The 17262-nt window shown below is 47.1% G+C and overlaps 1 pseudogene; it reads left to right on the top strand.

Moving 5' to 3' along the window:
* Positions 1-9203: 9203 nt before the first annotated feature.
* LOC108540388 (60S ribosomal protein L27 pseudogene) lies at positions 9204-9673 on the top strand (annotated as a pseudogene).
* The last annotated feature ends 7589 nt before the right edge of the window (positions 9674-17262 follow it).

Raw genomic sequence — 17262 nt, 5'->3', positions numbered from 1 at the left:
TTTAATTTTGGATGTGTTGAGTTTGCAGTGCTTTTAGACATTTGAATCTTGTGATATGGGTTGAAGCAGGAGATGAGATTTGTTGGTCATCTGTGTATAGGCAGGAGGTAAGAATTTGGAGGACATTTGTGCACACAAAGTAATGAAGGCCACCTCCCCCAGGAAGAGGGTTAAGAGTGAACACAGCCAGACGTGGTGGCTCACATCTGTAATCCCAGCACTTTGGGAGGCCAAGGTTTTGGGAGGTGGATCGCCTGAGGTTGGGGGGAGTTCAAGACCAACCTGACCAACATGGAGAAACCCTGTCTCTACTAAAAATACAAAATTAGCCAGGTATGTTGGCACATGCCTGTATTCCCAGCTACTTGGGAGGCTGAGGCAGGAGAATCACTTGAATCTGGGAGGCAGAGGTTGTGGTGAGCCGAGATGGCACCACTGCACTCCAGCCTGGGCAAGAAGAGCGAAACTCTGTCTCAGAAAAAGAAAAAAAAAAAAAGTGAACAGAGACCGACGGAGGGCAGGAGAAAGACCATTCTCCCAGGGAGGCGGAGAAGGAGCAGCCAGAGGGATGGAAAGGAAACCAGGAAGTAAAAGATCATGGAGACCAGGAGAAGACAGCTGTTCAAGAAGGCAGTGGCCCACAGAGCTGGCCACGGAGGGAGCCAAGCCGGGTCTGAAAGACGTTGACAGGAGCCTTCCCGTGTCTATCCTCTCCTTCCTGGTTTGCCACACTCAGTTCTAATTGATAGACAAGCTGAGAACTTGTCCTGAACACTGTCCTTTGGGTTTGGTGGCCTGGAGTGGACTGACGAGTGTGACATGGGGCAGTGAAAACCCAAATGAAGGTGACTCTTCAAGGCACCCCCAGTCCGTGGCCTATTAGGGACCGGGCCGCGCATCAGGAGGCGAGGAGTGGGTGATGGAGCATTACTGCCTGAGCTCCGCCTTCCGTCAGATCAGCAGCAGCATTAGATTCTCATAGGAGCGGGAACCCTGTTGTCAACTGCACACGAGGGATCTAGGTTGCATGCTCCTTATGAGAATCTTAACTAATGCCTGATGATCTGAGGTGGAACAGTCTGATCCCGAAACCATCCACCCCCAACTCCTGCTCCTCCTTGGTCCGTGGAAATATTGTCTTCTGCAAAATCAGTCCGTGGTGCCTAAAAGGTTGAGAACCACTGCTTTAAGGAGTTTGGCTGGCCAGGGGCGATAGGGCATGCCTGTAGTCCCACCTACTCAGGAGGCTGGGAAGATCCCTTGAGCCCAAGAGTTCAAGTACAGCCTGGGCAACATAGCAAGACCCCATCTCTAAAAATAAACACATAAAAAATATTATTATTATTATTTTGAGATGGAGTTTTACTCTCGTTGCCCAGGCTCGAGTGCAGTGACACAATCTTGGCTCACTGTAACCTCCACCCTCTAGGTTCAAGCAGTTCTCCTGCCTCAGCCCCCCACGTAGCCGAGATTATAGGCATGCAGCACTACACCCGGCTAATTTTGTATTTTTAGTAGAGACAGGGTTTTACCATGTTGGCCAGGCTGGTCTCAAACTCCTGACCTCAGGTGATCCACCAGCCTTCGCCTCCCAAAGTGCTGGGATTACAGGCATGAGGCACTGCATCTGACTAGATTATTCTTAAAATAAATAAATAAATAAATAAATAATCCGTTTGGCTGATTGGTGAAGACAGGGAATGGGGATGGGGTGTGTAGCTTGAAGAGGAAGGTAGAATCCAGGCATGCATTTTATTTTGAGATAGGCTAGACCAGGGCACATTGAACCAGCAGGGTCCGTAGAGACCAAAGAACTGGGAGACAGAACATAACAGACAGCAAAAGGTTCCTGAGGGATAACGGAGGGGGGTTGGGAGGGCGGCGGGCACAGGTACAGGGCCTGGGTGTGGGGAGAAGGAGGCTGAGACTTCCCCTGGAACAGGCAGGACTGCGGGAGAATGGTGGGCCATGGGCCATGGATCCTGGACTGGTGCGGAGAGAGGAGCCGGAGCCATAGCCCTTTGACGGTGCTCGGTTAGATCCACCGGGCTCGGGAGGAGTTTCTTTCCTATCTTCTCTATTTATAAAACTGCCTTTTATCTATTTTTTATTTGTTTTTATTTTGGGAGACAGGGTTTTGCTTTGTCCCCCAGGCTGCAGTGCAGTGGTGTGATCTCTGTGCACTGCAGCCTCGATCTCCTGCACTCAAGCAGTCCTCCCACCTCACAGTTCCCGGAGTAGCTGGGACTACAGGCCTGCACCACCACGCCCAGCTTATTTTGTTTTTGTTTTTATAGCAATGGAGTCTCGCTGTGTTGCCTAGGCTGGTCTCGAACTCCCAGCTTTAGTCAATCCTCCCACCTCAGCCTCTCAAAGTGCTGGAATTACAGGCATGAGCCACCATGCCTGGCCCAAACTGCCCTTTTTATCTCTGGTGATGGCTCTATCCACAAATATTAAAGATGATTTTTTATAATCATATAACAAATCTCGAACCTAATGGTTTAAATTCACCCTCCTGAATTAGCTTCTTCCGCATGTATTCACTGAGTGAAAATTAGACAGCAGGGCTACCACGCCGGGGCAATCACTTCTGTGTCCTACAGTAGGTTCCCAGTTAAAATGAATATTTGGCCAGCAGCCAAAATGGAAAGAGCGGCCTAAAGAAACTTGCAGCTGCGGGACAACTTCCCTCTCCCCAGCCTGTTCTTTCTGAGAGCCACGAATACCTTCAACCACCTGATTTAAGCAGAGGAGTACCCAAAAATGTGAGCCGTTGGGGCCTCACCACAGAACTACGTCTCTGAACGGAGCAGCCATGGCTGTCGCGCTGGAATTCACGCGTCTAAGCTGCTCTTTGTCTTGACAATTTGGCTCCTTTCTGCTTGAGTCAGTCCAGAATAAGTTCTCCTTGTGCCTAGAACACACTGAGCCCTTATTCCCTGGCATGTGCTATGTTATTACGAAGAAAACCAGCAAGTTTTGAATCTGCTCGCACAGTAGAACTATACATCACACTGGTTATGCAAAAGGCAGGGAATGGTATGTGATGTTACATTTTTCTTACCACCTACTATAAACAGAGGCTGTTTAATTTCTTAGCTTTTCACTCATTTTTTTAAAAAAAGTTCACGAAACATTTCTTTCTTGAATAGTGTTCAGTAGTGGGAATGATTTGGGGGTGGTGGTGCACATTTGAGAATGTTACTGTGCTGCAAAGGCTTGGCAGGACTTCTTGAACCGAGATGAATGTAGAGGTGCTTTGTATATTCAAGGCATTGTGCGGGGTTTTTGTTTAATTTTATAAAAACTCCAACTCCACATTAAGGATTGAATCACATAATCATCTAGTTAGTTTTGCCATTTCCTGTGAAGCAAGGGGCAGTGTGGGTCAAATCTTCAAGAGTTCTGGGAAATCAGCCCCATACCCGGAAGCGCCAAGACGGGATGAAACCCGATTCCCTGGTGGAAATAGGAAGGGCATTTTACACATGGCCCCCAGGCTTTGGGAATCTAAAAATGATGCGCCTTCATAAAGGGGAGGCACAGGCAGCCCACAAGCAGGACTGGGGAGAAATCAGGCAGTTTCTGCTGAGGTAGGACGGAGCTGAAAGCATCAGTGAGGAATGCGCTTGAGATGAGCCTGTCACAATTCCCTGAACGTGCCCTTTGAGAAGCCGCATGGAAAAATGCACTAGAGGCTGGGCGGGGGTTCTCACGCCCGTGATCTCAGCACTTTGGGAGGCCGAGGAGGGGAGTATTACTTGACCTCGGGAGTTCAAGACCAGCCTGGGCAACATGGTGAAACCCCGTCTCTACCAAAAATACTAAAATGAGCCAGGCATGCTGGTGCGTGCCTGTAGTCCCGGCTACTTGGGAGGCCGAGGTAGGAGGATCGCTGGAGTCTGGGAAGTTGAGGCTGCAGTGAGCCCTGACTTTACCACTCCAATCCAGCCTAGGTGACAGAGCAACACCTTGTCTCAAAAAATAAAATAAATAAATAAATAAATGTATTAGAACTCCACCTCAATTCAGAGCAATTTCCACGAGACAATGCAGACTGAGAAAAGCAAGATAAAGACATGTGGTATAAACAATACCCCTGCCCCACCTCAAATTCATATGTTTAATTTGAACCACACGAAAATGTCATTTTTGTAGTAAAGAGTGGTCAAATGTTGGCAGTGTCATATTAGTTCAAAATGGTTAAATGTTGGAAATCTAATATATATATACACACATATTTTTATTTTATTTTATTCTACTTTTTTTGGAAATGTAGTCTCACTCTGTCACTCAGGCTGGAGTGTAGTGATACTATATCGGCTCACTGCAACCTCCGCCTCCCAGGCTCAAGGGATTCTCCTGCCTCAGCCTCCTGTGTAGCTGGGACTACAGGAAGGCATGCACCACCACGCCTGGCTAATTTTTTTTCTTTTTGAGACAGAGTCTCACTCTGTCGCCCAGGCTGGAGTGCAGTGGTGTGATCTCGGCTCACTGCAAGCTCCACCTCCCGGGTTCACGCCATTCTCCTGCCTCAGCCTCCAGAGTAACTGGGACTACTGGTGCCCGCCACCACACCTGGCTAATTTTTTTGTATTTTTTAGTAGACACGGGGTTTCACCGTATTAACCAGGATGGTCTTGATCTCCTGACCTCGTGATCTGCCCGCCTAGGCCTCCCAAAGTGCTGGCATTATAGGCGTGAGCCACCGCGCCCATCATGTATTTTTTAGTAGAGGTGGGGTTTTGCCATGTTGGCCAGGTTGGTCTCAAACTGCCAACCTCAAGTGATCCACTTGCCTTGGCCTCCCAAAGTGCTGGGATTACAGGCATGAGCCACTATAATCCCTTTAAAAATAAACAGTTAAGGAACTGTAGCTGCCTCAGAAAAGAAGAGGGAGATTATTACTTAGAATTTGTGGAAACCGAAAATTATCAGCCCCACATTTAAAAATTCTGCCTTGACTAAAAAAATGATAGCCTTTTCACACAATTGCTTTAAAAGACAAGGCCCTGAACTAGCCGTGATACTTTTTTTTTTTTTGAGATGGAGTCTCACTCTTCTTGCCCAGGCTGGAGTGCAGTGGCGTGACCTCGGCTCCCTGCAACCTCCATCTCCCGGTTTCCAGCGATTCTCCTGCCTCAGCCTCCTGAGTAGCTGGGATTACAGGTGCCCACCAACACGCCTGGCTAATTTTTTTTTTTGTATTTTTAGTAGAGACAGGGTTTCATCATGTTGGCCAGACTGGTCTCGAACTCCTGACCTCGTGATCCTCCCACCTTGGCCTCCCAAAGTGCTGGGATTACAGGCGTGAGCCACCGTGCTGGGCCCACCATGATACTTTTAAAATAAACAGGTAAGGAAAAAACGTTAGATTTGCACACCAGTTGTAAAATCTAGGCTAAATCTGTACTTACTGTAAAAAAGTCCTGGTCTAAGTCTGTTTACTACAGAATTACTACTTTCTGTAATTCTGAAAAGTTTACAAGATCCAAGGAGGGTCTGACTTGTAACCTAGAGATCGAAAACGGAATGAATAGAGCAGTAGTTTCTCACCTACAGCACTGTGGATATTTTGGACCAGATATTTCTCTGCTGTGGGGGGCTGTCCTGGGTATTGTGGGTTATTTAGTAGCATTCCCAGGCCCCTAGTCCTTGGACGACAGTTGCACCCCGCCCCCCCAACAAGTTGTGACAATCAAAAGTGCCTCCGGACGTTGCCACATATCCGCTGGAGTAGGGAGGGAGGGAGAACAACACCCCTCCTCTCCCCGACCCCAGAGAAGCCACTGGATTTGTTGAAAGTCATTTGTTTAAAATGTTTGTTGTAGAAAACAGTTTAAAGTTATAAATTATGTTTGTCATACTGGTTGATTTTACCCGCCAACTTTTAAATAATTAACTTACGACCTATGATTTCACTCTTTTGTAACTTAACTAAGTTACCTTCTTAGAGAGCATCAAGACCTATGGTCTTAGCTTTTTCTAAGAAAGACAAACTTTTGCCCAGGCATGGTGCCTCACACCTGTAATCCCAGCACTTTGGGAGGCCGAGGCGGGCAGATCAAATGAGGTCAGGAGTTCCAGACCAGCCTGACCAACATGGTGAAACACCTGTCTCTACTAAAAATACAGAAATTAGCCAGGTGTGGTGGCAGGCACCTGTAATCCCAGCTACTCGGGAGGCTGAGGCAAGAGAATCACTTGATGCCAGGAGGCAGAGGTTGCAGTGGGCCAAGACCATGCCATTGCACTCCAGCCTGGGCAACAAGAGTAAAACTTGGTCTCAAAAAAAAAAAAAGAAAAAAAGAAAAAAAAATTTTTCAGCCGGGCACAGGGCCTCATCCCAGCACTCTGAGGACTGCTTGAGTCCAGGAGTTTGAGATCAGCCTGGAAAATGTAGCAAGGCTCCCATCTCTACAAATAATTTTTAAAAATTAGCCAGCCTGGTGATGTGCACCTGTAGTCTCAGATACTCGAGAGGCTGAGGTGGGAGGATGGCTTGAGCCCAGGAGTTTGAGGCTATAGTGAGCTATGGGTTACACCACTGCACTCCAGCCTGGGTGACAGAGTGAGATCCTAGCTCAAAAAAATAAAAGGCTGGGTGCGGTGGCTCACGCCTGTAATCCCAGCACTTTGAGAGGCCAAGGTGGGCAGTACGTGAGGTCAGGAGTTCAAGACCAGCCTGACCAACATGGTGAAACGCTGTCTCTACTAAAAATACAAAAATCGGCTGGGCTTGGTGGCACTCACCTGTAATTCCAGTTACTCAGGAGGGTGAGGCAGGAGAATCACTTGAACCCAGGAGGCGGAGGTTGCAGTGAACCGAGATCGGGCCACTGCACTCCAGCCTGGGTGACAGAGCAAGACTCCATCTCAATAAATAAATAAATAAATAAATAAATAAATAAATAAATAAATCGAACCAGCCTGGACAACAGAATGAGATCTCGTCTTTACAACAACTTTTTAAAAATTAGCTGGACATGATAGTAGTCCCCAGCTACTCTGGAAGCTTAAGTAGGAGGTTTGTTTGAGCCTGGGAGGTAGAGGCTGCAGTGAGCCGTTATCATGCCACTGCACTCCATCCTGGGGGACAGAGCGAGACCCTATATTAAAAACAAACAAACAAACAAACAAACAAACAAACGAGACAAGGCTAGGCGCGGTGGCTCACGCCTGTAATCCCAGCACTTTGGGAGGCTGAGGCAGGCATATCACGAGGTCAGGAGATTGAGACCATCCTGGCTAACATGGTGAAACCCCATCTCTACTAAAAATACAAAAAATAAAATAAAATAAATAAATTAGCTGGGCGTGGTGACGGGCGCCTGTAGTCCCAGCTACTCGGGAGGCTAAGGCAGGAGAATGGTGAGAACCCGGGAGGTGGAGCTTGCAGTGAGCAGAGATCGCACCACTGCACTCCAGCCTGGGGGACAGAGGGAGACTCTGTCCCAAAAAAAAAAAAAAAAAAAAAGACAAAATTTCACCACATTTAAATATCTAATTTTAGTGATTCATGATCAGGCAGCACGCCATCTACAGAAAGTAGGGTGCTCTGCTGGGCAGGGCAGAACAGTAGGTTTTATAAGGTAGCTTGAGCAGGAACAAAGGAACAGAATACTATAAAAGTCAGATTGGTTAACATCAGGTTACTTCAGGCTAGTCTCCTTGTAAAGGGTAAAAAACAGGGGACATCCTTATTATAGCAGCTCAGGTTGACTGGGCCCTGTTAGATTGGTTGCTGTGAATCTCTTGTGTTTAGATTAAAAAAAAAAAGGTCTGTTTGGGGATTTTCCTGCTTCCTTGAAGTTTTAGTTTAATTACATGACACTTGGCAGAAGTGACTCCATTTTGGTTAGTGACTCCATTTCTGTTGGGGCCTAGTGCAGGAGCTCAGTCTGAAATAGTGGCCTCCCATAATTTTGTGTGTGTGTGTGTGTGTGTGTGAGACGGAGTCGCCCAGGCTGGAATGCAGTGGCACAAGCTTAGCTCACTGCAACCTCCACCTCCCGGATTTAAGCGATTCTCCTGCCTCAGCCTCCCAAGTAGCTAGGATTACAGGTACCCCCCACCATGCCCAGCTAATTTTCTATTTTCATGGATACAGGGTTTCACCATGTTGGCCAGGCTGGTCTTGAACTCCTGTCCTCAGTTGATCTGCCCGCCTCAGCCTCCCAAAGTGCTGGGATTACAGGTGTGAGCCACCGTGCCTGGCTGTTTTCCTATTTTGATGTACCACCCCTTGGAGGGGCAGCTAAATATTTGGGCATCACCTCATGTTGCAGAGGCCTGGCCCCTGGGTGGGGATTGTTACACAGTGTGCTTGGCTAAGCCCAAGCCAGCCAAGTGCCCTGGCTTGGGGCTTTGTCAGAGATGCTGTCCCCAAACTTGCTGTGGCAGGAAGGCTGTCCATCTCCCAGCCCATGCTATGGACTGCAGTAGGTGGTCCCTTGCCCACATCTCTGGCAGTCCCTGCACACACCAACAGATTCCCAGGAGCAACCCGCCCTCAACTAATGGGAGAGGAGTTGTCAGTACCCCAGCTTCCTCACTCTCCTGTGGGACTATTCCAAACATGCTCCACAGGGTCTCTCGGGGTCCCCGGGGGGCTGGCCCCAGTTGCCCACAGTAATCACTCGTTCATTACTGTATTTGTTATTCTTTGTTTTCCCTTTCTCCGTTCCCCATCATTTCACAGTCGTACCTGGAACACTGCCCGGATAAACCACTTGCACCCAAATCCTTGGTCTAGAGCCTGCTTCTGGGGAATCCAAAATAAGACATATAGACCTCAGGCAGAGAGCTCCTAGACAGCAGCCATGGAGGACAGAAGGCCACCGGCAGAATTCATATGCCCTGGGCTCCCGCACAGCTCTAAGGAATGAGCAAGGAGGCCCCAGATATAACCATGATTGAATATCCAGTAAATCAACTATAATGTAATTATGATAGAATTTCCAGTAAATCTGGTAGGCTGTCACAGATTGACCTAAGTCAACTTGGCCATTCGGCAATGGTGATATCCTCTGGTGTCAGTAGCTTCTGGCAGTTAGAGGCAGGCAGGGTTATAGCTCCCTGCTTCCATCACCACCACCTCCTCAGCAGTGGTGTTTCACGATGACAGCGGGTGCCTTGGACTTTCGTTAACAGCCCCAAATTTCTGCCTTTTGCTGTAGGCCCGAGTGCTTGCTGCTTAGATGGGCAAATTCATGAAACCTGGGAAGGTGGTGCTTGTCCTGGCTGGACGCTACTCTGGACGCAAAGCCGTCACTGTGAAGAGCAATGATGATGGCACCTCAGATCGCCCCTACAGCCATGCTCTGGTGGCTGGAATTGACTGCTACCCCACAAAGTGACAGCTGCCATGGGCAAGAAGAAGATGGCCAAGAGGTCAAAGATCAAGTCTTTTGTGAAAGTTTATAACTACAATCACCTAATGCCCACAAGGTACTCTGAGGATATCCTCTTAGACAAAACTGTTGTCAATAAGGATGTCTTCAGAGACCCTGCTCTTAAATGCAAGGCCCGACGAGAGGCCAAGGTCAAGTTTGAAGAGAGATATGAGACAGGCAAGAACAAGTGGTTCTTCCAGAAGCTGCGGTTTTCGGTGCTTTGTTTTGGTCATCAAAATTCAAAAGAAAAAAATAGTCATATTTCCTGTTCTTAGACTTTGTGGAGGATTCCCACTCTCTGTCCTCAGGCCTCCACATAATACCTTGCATGAAAGTTTTACTCTTAAGTTAGATACAGGCTGGGCGCGGTGGTTCATACCTGTAATTCTAGCACTTTGGAAGGCTGAGGCAGGTGGATCACTTGAGCTCAGCAGTTAGAGACCAGCCTAGGCAATATGGCAAAACCCTGTCTCTACTAAAATACAAAATTAGCCAGGCACAGTAGCACGAACCTATAGTCCCAGCTACTAGGGAGGCTGAGGTGGGAGGATCACTTGAGCCTGGGAGGCAGAGGTTGCAGTGGGCCATGATTGCGCCACTGCACTCCAGCCTGGGTGACAGAGTAAGACCCTGTTTCAAAACAAAACAAAAGATGCAATGAGATAGTGGGACCAGCTAACCCTGCAGTCCATCTGGTGATGTGGAGGGTTTTAGGCCTCATTCTCGGCTCTGGTGCATTTACACTGCTGGGCCTGATGGATTTGTATATGCTGTAGGTGTGAGAGTGATGCCTCTTTGATATTTCTAGCCAACCACATACCTCAAGTACCCACTCACTGCACCTTTGAAAGATGATTTTAACATTCCATGTGCTGCTCAACAAACCTTCTGGGATAGATTTTGAAAACATTTGAAGTGCTTATGCAGCCACCTTTGGAACTTAGGTTCCTGTTTAGGATACTTCAAATGTTCATTGTTCCTGGGGTGGAGATTAAGTTTAAACATACACACACACACACACACACACACACACCCCTCTGTTTACATGATGTATGTAAATGACCAAACACACAATAATAGCTCCATGCACTGAATATTTACATTATAATAGACACTTATCTTTAACCCTCCAACTCCCCAGTGAAGTGGGTTCTGGGCATGGTGCCATTTTACTGAGGAGATGGAAGGATGTTATCCTACAGTTTGTAAGCTGCAAAGCAGGGGTTCAGACTCAGACAGTCTGGCTTCAGAGAGCCAGAACCGGGCACGGTGGCTCATACCTCCAAACCCACCACTCTTGGAGGACAAGGCAGGAGGATAACTCAAGCTCAGAAGTTCAAGACCGGCCTGGGCAACACAGTGAGACTCCATTTGTACAAGATGGAGGTCAAGGCTGTAGTGAGCTGTCGTCACACCAATGCACACCAGCCTCGGAAACAGAACAAGATCCTGTCTCAAAAAAACGTTTGTTTTTTTTGGCCGGGCGTGGTGGCTAACGCCTGTAATTCCAGCACTTTGGGAGGCAGAGGCGGGCGGGTCATGAGGTCAGGACATTGAGACCATCCTGGCTAACATGGTGAAGCCCCATCTCTACTAAAAATATTTTTTAAAAAATTAGCCGGGCATGGTGGCAGGTGCCTGTAATCCCAGCTACCCTGGAGGCTGAGGCAGGATAATCGCGTGAACCCGGGAGGCGGAGCTTGCAGTAAGCCGAGATCGCACCACTGCACTCCAGCCAGGGCGACAGAGGGAGACCCTGTCCAAAAAAAAAGTTTTTAAATTAAAAAATAGAAAGACTTGGCCAGGTGCGATGGCCTATGCCTGTAATCCCAGCTCTTTGGGAGGCCAAGGCAGGTGGATCACTTGAGGTCAGAAGTTCAAGACCAGCCTGGTCAACAAGGCACATCCCCATCTCTACTAAAAATACACACCAAAACATTAGCCAGGTGTGGTGGTGCGTGCCTGTAATCCCAGCTACTCGAGAGGCTGAGGCGGGAGAATTGCTTGAACCTGGGAGGCGGAGGTTGCAGTGAGCCAAGATTGCGCCACTGTACTACAGCCTGGGCGACAGAGCGAGACTCCATCTCAAAAAAAAAAAAAATGATATACAATGCTACTATCTACCATCACTCCAGAACATTCCCTTGTGCCCCTTCCCAGTCCACCCCTGCCCCTCCCCTACCAATCTCTACTGTTTCCCCCCAACCCCACCCCACCCCCATCAGCTGGGGAGAGAGGAGAGGTCTTTTCTATCCTCTCCTGGAGGCTACTGCAGCAGCATTCCAAGCAGAGTCCTCAGGGTCAGTCCAAGGATGAAATGCCATCTGTCTGCATTCTTTTCTTTCCCAGGAGTGGCATGCACTTGTGCCCCTTCGGTGCTGGGGGTGAGTAAGCACGACATTCATTGCGCCTCAGACTTCTGCGAAGACAATTTGAAAAGTCCTCCCTTCAGGATTTCATAAAAACAATCAGGTCCAGATAGCCCTTTATGAAACTGGCTAGCAAAATGAAAGTTTTTAAAAAACAAGTCCAAAAAGCTTACTGTGTGTTAACCTACAGATTATATATTGAAAAACGCTTACTATGCATATTTTCATATGATGACACACTTCATATCCTTTAATTGCTAAGGGCAGACAGTGTAATAGGGGATTTAAAAAGAAAAGAACCTGGGTCTGAACCACAAAACAAGCTGAGATGCCTGTTTTTAAATATAAAACCACTCAAATTACTTTTCAATATATGATATTTAAAACACTGATTTTGCACTACCCACAGCTAGCCTGGCTATCAACAAACTCAAGTGTAGGCACTTGGACACGTCCCTGGTTACACTGGAACTCACGGTACAAACAGGGTCTTGCCTCTCCCACCCTCATGCTAGTACTTTTCAGGGTGTTGTGTGTGTGTGTGTGTGTGTAAGGTGGACCCAATGAAGCCATGCATCTCTATAGATCTTGTCTCTGCAGCAGGGCAGGGGCATCCTGCATGCTCAGCCCCAAATTGTCCTGCCCCAGGGACGCCTTTATAAATAATCTAGAGCCACAGTGGGACACAAGCCCAGCTCAGAAAACAGGCTTTTTTATTTTTTATTCTTTCATTGTTTTTGAGACAGAGTCTTGCTCTGTTGCCCAGGCTGGAGTGCAGTGGTGTGATCTGGGCTCACTGCAAGCTCTGCCTCCCGAGTTCACACCATTCTCCTGCCTCAGCCTCCCAGGTAGCTGGGACAACAGGTGTCCGCCACCTCGCCTGGCTAACTTTTTGTATTTTTACTAGAGACGGGGTTTCACTGTGTTAGCCAGGATGGTCTCGATGTCCTGACCTCGTGATCCGCCCACCTCGGCCTCCCAAAGTGCTGGATTACAGGTGTGAGCCACCACGACTGGCCAGAAAACAGGCTTTAGACAGGACCCCCTCTGCCCCCAACTCCCTTAATGATAGGGGACATGAAGCCACAGGGGCTAATTCCCGACAGGAACCGACCCCCCACCCTGTTTCACATTGGACGGAGAATGTTCCACTCTTTACTCCCCAAGTCCCTCCATGCCCTCACCTGGACATCAAGGAACAAGTAAAATCAAGAGTGAGAGACAGTTGAGTCCACCAAAAGTACAAGAGCTAAACACATGTGGAAAATAAGACAAGAAGCTGCTAAACTCTACAGTCACAACTACTACTTGGGAATTTAATACAAGCACCAAAGAAGCAAAACATCTGAAAAGCACGTGGCATTCATGAAAGCTTATTAAATTCCAGGGATGTCTCAGAGCTAGCTTTCCGGACCTGGCCAGATAGGAAAGGGGGATGGGGACAAGCAGCAGAGTGGGAAGCCTCCTCTGTAGGTAGGAAAGGTCAAAGAAATATGAGCCTTGTTTCTCAGAACATACAAAGTGCTATGTCTCAATCTAGTTAAGCATTAAACAAAATGAATTAGAAACAAATCCTACTCTCATAAGCCATCTCACCCTGTGCTCGCTCACTTATCCTCTCTGGAAGCAAAACAAAGCCTTTTCTATCTTTCATGGTTTAAATGAAACCAGAGATGGTTTAAATGTACTCAGATCTCTTCCAGCAATTCTTATTCCAGAGTAACAGAATTCCAATTTTACAGGCTCCCACAAAAAGCAAAGAGGTAATAATACTTCGGGATTTTTTTTTTTTTTTTTTTTTTTTTGGAGACGGAGTCTCGCTCTGTGGCCCAGGCTGGAGTGCAGTGGCCAGATCTCAGCTCCCTGCAAGCTCCGCCTCCCGGGTTTACGCCATTCTCCTGCCTCAGCCTTCCCAGTAGCTGGGACTACAGGCGCCCGCCACCTCGCCCGGCTAGCTTTTTTTTTGTATTTTAGTAGAGACGGGGTTTCACCGTGTTAGCCAGGATGGTCTCGATCTCCTGACCTCGTGATCCGCCCGTCTCGGCCTCCCAAAGTGCTGGGATTACAGGCTTGAGCCACCGCGCCAGGCCCTCTTCCAGCAATTCTTATTCCAGAGTAACAGAATTCCAATTTTACAGACTCCCACAAAAAGCAAAGAGGTAATAATACTTCGGGATTCTTTTTTTTTTTTTGTTTTTTTTGTTTTGGAGATCGAGTCGGTCGGCTCTGGTGCCCGCAGGCTTGGGAAGTGCAGTGGCCGGATTTTTTTCTTTTTTTTTTTTCTCAGGCCTCACTGCCAAGGTTCCGCTCCGGGGTTTAGCGCCATTGTCTCCTTGCCTGCCAGCCTTTCCAGTAGCTGGGGACTTAACAGGGGCCCGCCACCCGTCGCGCCCCCGGCTAGTTTTTTGTATTTTCTTGAGTCAGAGACGTGGGTTTTCACGCGGTGGTAGCGCAGGGATGTCTTGAATCTCCCTGACCGTCGTTGATCCGCCCGGTCCTCGGCCGTTCCCGAAGTGCTGAGAATTTTAAGCCTAGGCTTGAGCACCACGCCCCGGGCGGATAGCGCTTCGGGATTTTTTAAACAAATCTTTTTCTTTTGAATGATTTCACCTTTTAATCACCCTGTCCCCACCCTATTTTTTCTTCAGCATTGTATCATCACCCAGGATTTTTTTTTTTTTTTTTTTTCCCCAGACAGAGCCCTTCTCTGTTGCCCAGGCTGGAGTACAAGGGCATGATCTTGGCTCACTGCAACCTCCGCCTCTCAGGTTCAAGTGATTCTCCTGCCTCATCCTCCTGAGTAGTTGGGATCATAGGCATGCGCCACCACACCCAGCTAATTTTATTTTTTTAGTAGAGACAGGGTTTCACCATGTTGGCCAGGCTGGTCTTGAACTCCCGACACTTCAGGTGATCCGCTCGCCTTGGCCTCCCAAAGTGCTGGGATTACAGGCGTGAGCCACTGTGCCTGGCTGTATGTTTTATTTTTACTTTAGATTCAGAGGGTACATGTGCAGATTTATTACATGGGTATATTGTGTGATGCTGAAGTTTGGGCTTCAACTGAACCCATCATTCAAATGGTGAACACAGTACCCAATAGGTAGTTTTTCAACCCTTCCCCGACTCCATCCCCATTTTGAGTCCCGTGTCTGTTCTTCTCATTTTTATGTCCAATATCCAATGTTTAGTTCCCACTTAGGAGAACATTCAGTATTTGGTTTTCTGTTTCTGCATGAATTCACTTAGGATAATGGACTCTAGCTGCATCCATGTTGCTGCAAAGGACATGATTCCATTCTTTTTTATGGCTGTATAGTATCCCATGGTGTATATGTACCACATTTTCCTGATCCAATCCATCGCTGATGGGCACCTGGGTTGATTCCATGTCTTTGCTATTGTGAATAGTGCTGTGATATACATGTAACTGCAAATTACCTGAGATTTTAAATATTTGTTTGGCTATTGGTTCCCACCACCAAAACGCCCTGTGCCCCACAAGAACACAAACTCCACTCTTCACTGCTGTCACTACTGGCCCTGCCAAATACCCAGTACATGCTCAATATTTCCTGAAAGAATGAAAGGGATTACTCCATGTGTTATACCAACCACACCAAGTACAGCACTGCTTGTAAATTGTGCTTTAATTTCTGCAATCAGATACGACGCAGTGAGATACAAGTATAAACTTTCATTGTGCATCCAGAAAATACAAAGCACATGGATACAGGTTTAGCTCAGCAGCTTATTCCCTTATAAAGAAAAAAGTTTTGAATTTAATTAAAGTTAGTTTATCTTCAGTGTAAAAACCTGGAGGTATAAACAAACTCAAGATATTATATACAGTAAATTATTTTACATTTCCAAACTTGCACAGTACAGCATTTTAAACAAAGTAAATGGTCTCATTTCAGCTTTCACTGTTAAGCATAATCCACGTCCCAATCTCGGATAAAAATTTCACAATATATAAACCCACTGAGAATTCTGTACACAAATACAAGTTATAGAAATCTGATTTCAAATATAAATACAAAAATTGTCATGACCTGACACGTTACAACAGCTTATTTTCTATTGTAATTTTAAAAAATCATAGAAAAATATTTCAATGCACATTCAACTGCTATGACAAAGGCCATGACCTTGTGCCTTTAAACCATACTTCGTAGAGTGTAAAGCATCGCACCGGGCATTTTTGGAATGAAAATTACGAAGCCTGAAGAGGCTACTGTATAAATATTCATGTTATAATGTGGTAACAAAAATAGCTCCATAGCATATTTGGGAGGCAATGGGGCAGAGAAGGAAGTGGAGGTTAGTGCTAATTTAAGAAGGCCTATAGAATGTATGTGAAGGTAGCTAAGGAACTAGTTAGTGTATTTTAAAATCCCTATTGCAAGCCTAACACTGACCTCACTAGTAACTCTTAAGGCAATCAAGACGGAACATGTGTTTGGCCCCCAGATGCACGAATCCTCCCATTCCCTCAACCTTTGTTCATCTTAACAGGCCAACCTGGCTCCTGCACTAATACGGAGTGGGGAGAACAGCAAAACAAGTCACTGTATGCACAAAAGACAATTCAGTGCAAACCTAGAAACTCCTCCTAGTCAACAGCTCCCAATTTTCTTTGTTTGGGACGAGGTCTTGCTCCATCACCCAGGCTGGAGTGCAGTGGCATGATCTTAGCTCTGCCTCCCCGACTCACGGGATCCTCCCACCTGAGCCTCTCAAGTAGCTGGGACTACAGGCATGCGCCACCACACCCGGCTACTTTTTGTATTTTTAGTAGAGATGGGGTTTTGCCATGTTGCCCAGGCTGGTCTCGAACACCTGGACTCAAGCAATTTGCCCGCCTCAACCTCCCAAAGTGCTAGGATTACAGGCATGAGCCACCACGCCTGGCCTCAGATTTTCTTATTGCCCTTGAGCAACTGAAAGCTTTTCTGGACGGGCGCGGTGGCTCACGCCTGTAATCCCAACACTTTGGGAAGCTGAGGCGGACGGATCACGAGGTCAGGAGATTGAGACCATCCTGGCTAACACAGTGAAACCCCATCTCTACTAAAAATACAGAAAATTAGCTGGGCGTGGTGGCGGGTGCCTGTAGTCCCCGCTACTCAGGAGGCTGAGGCAGGAGAATGGCGTGAACCTGGGAGGCGGAGCTTGCAGTGAACCGAGATCACGCCACTGCACTCCAGCCTGGGCGACAGAGCGAGACTCCGTCTCAAAAAAAAAAAAAAAAAAGTTTTTCTAAACATGTAACATTCAAATTGGGATCCATACCGAAAAGCAAATATATGTAAAAGGCAAACATTCAATTTAAAACATTCTAATGAGTTTTGGTTTTTTCCTCTTTTATGGGATTTGACAGGGTTCCACTGAGAACAAAAAAATCAACAAAACAAAACAAAACAAAAAACACTGCTCCTTACATACAAAGTACACTTTCCTGCATTAAAAGAAAAAAAAAATGTGTGTGTGTG

The sequence above is a fragment of the Rhinopithecus bieti genome, unplaced genomic scaffold (assembly GCF_001698545.2).
Source record: "Rhinopithecus bieti isolate Rb0 unplaced genomic scaffold, ASM169854v2 scaffold_17882, whole genome shotgun sequence".
In the NCBI taxonomy this organism is placed as follows: domain Eukaryota; kingdom Metazoa; phylum Chordata; class Mammalia; order Primates; family Cercopithecidae; genus Rhinopithecus; species Rhinopithecus bieti.
Note: the sequence above shows the minus strand (reverse complement) of the source record. Positions and strands in the feature narration are given on the sequence as shown.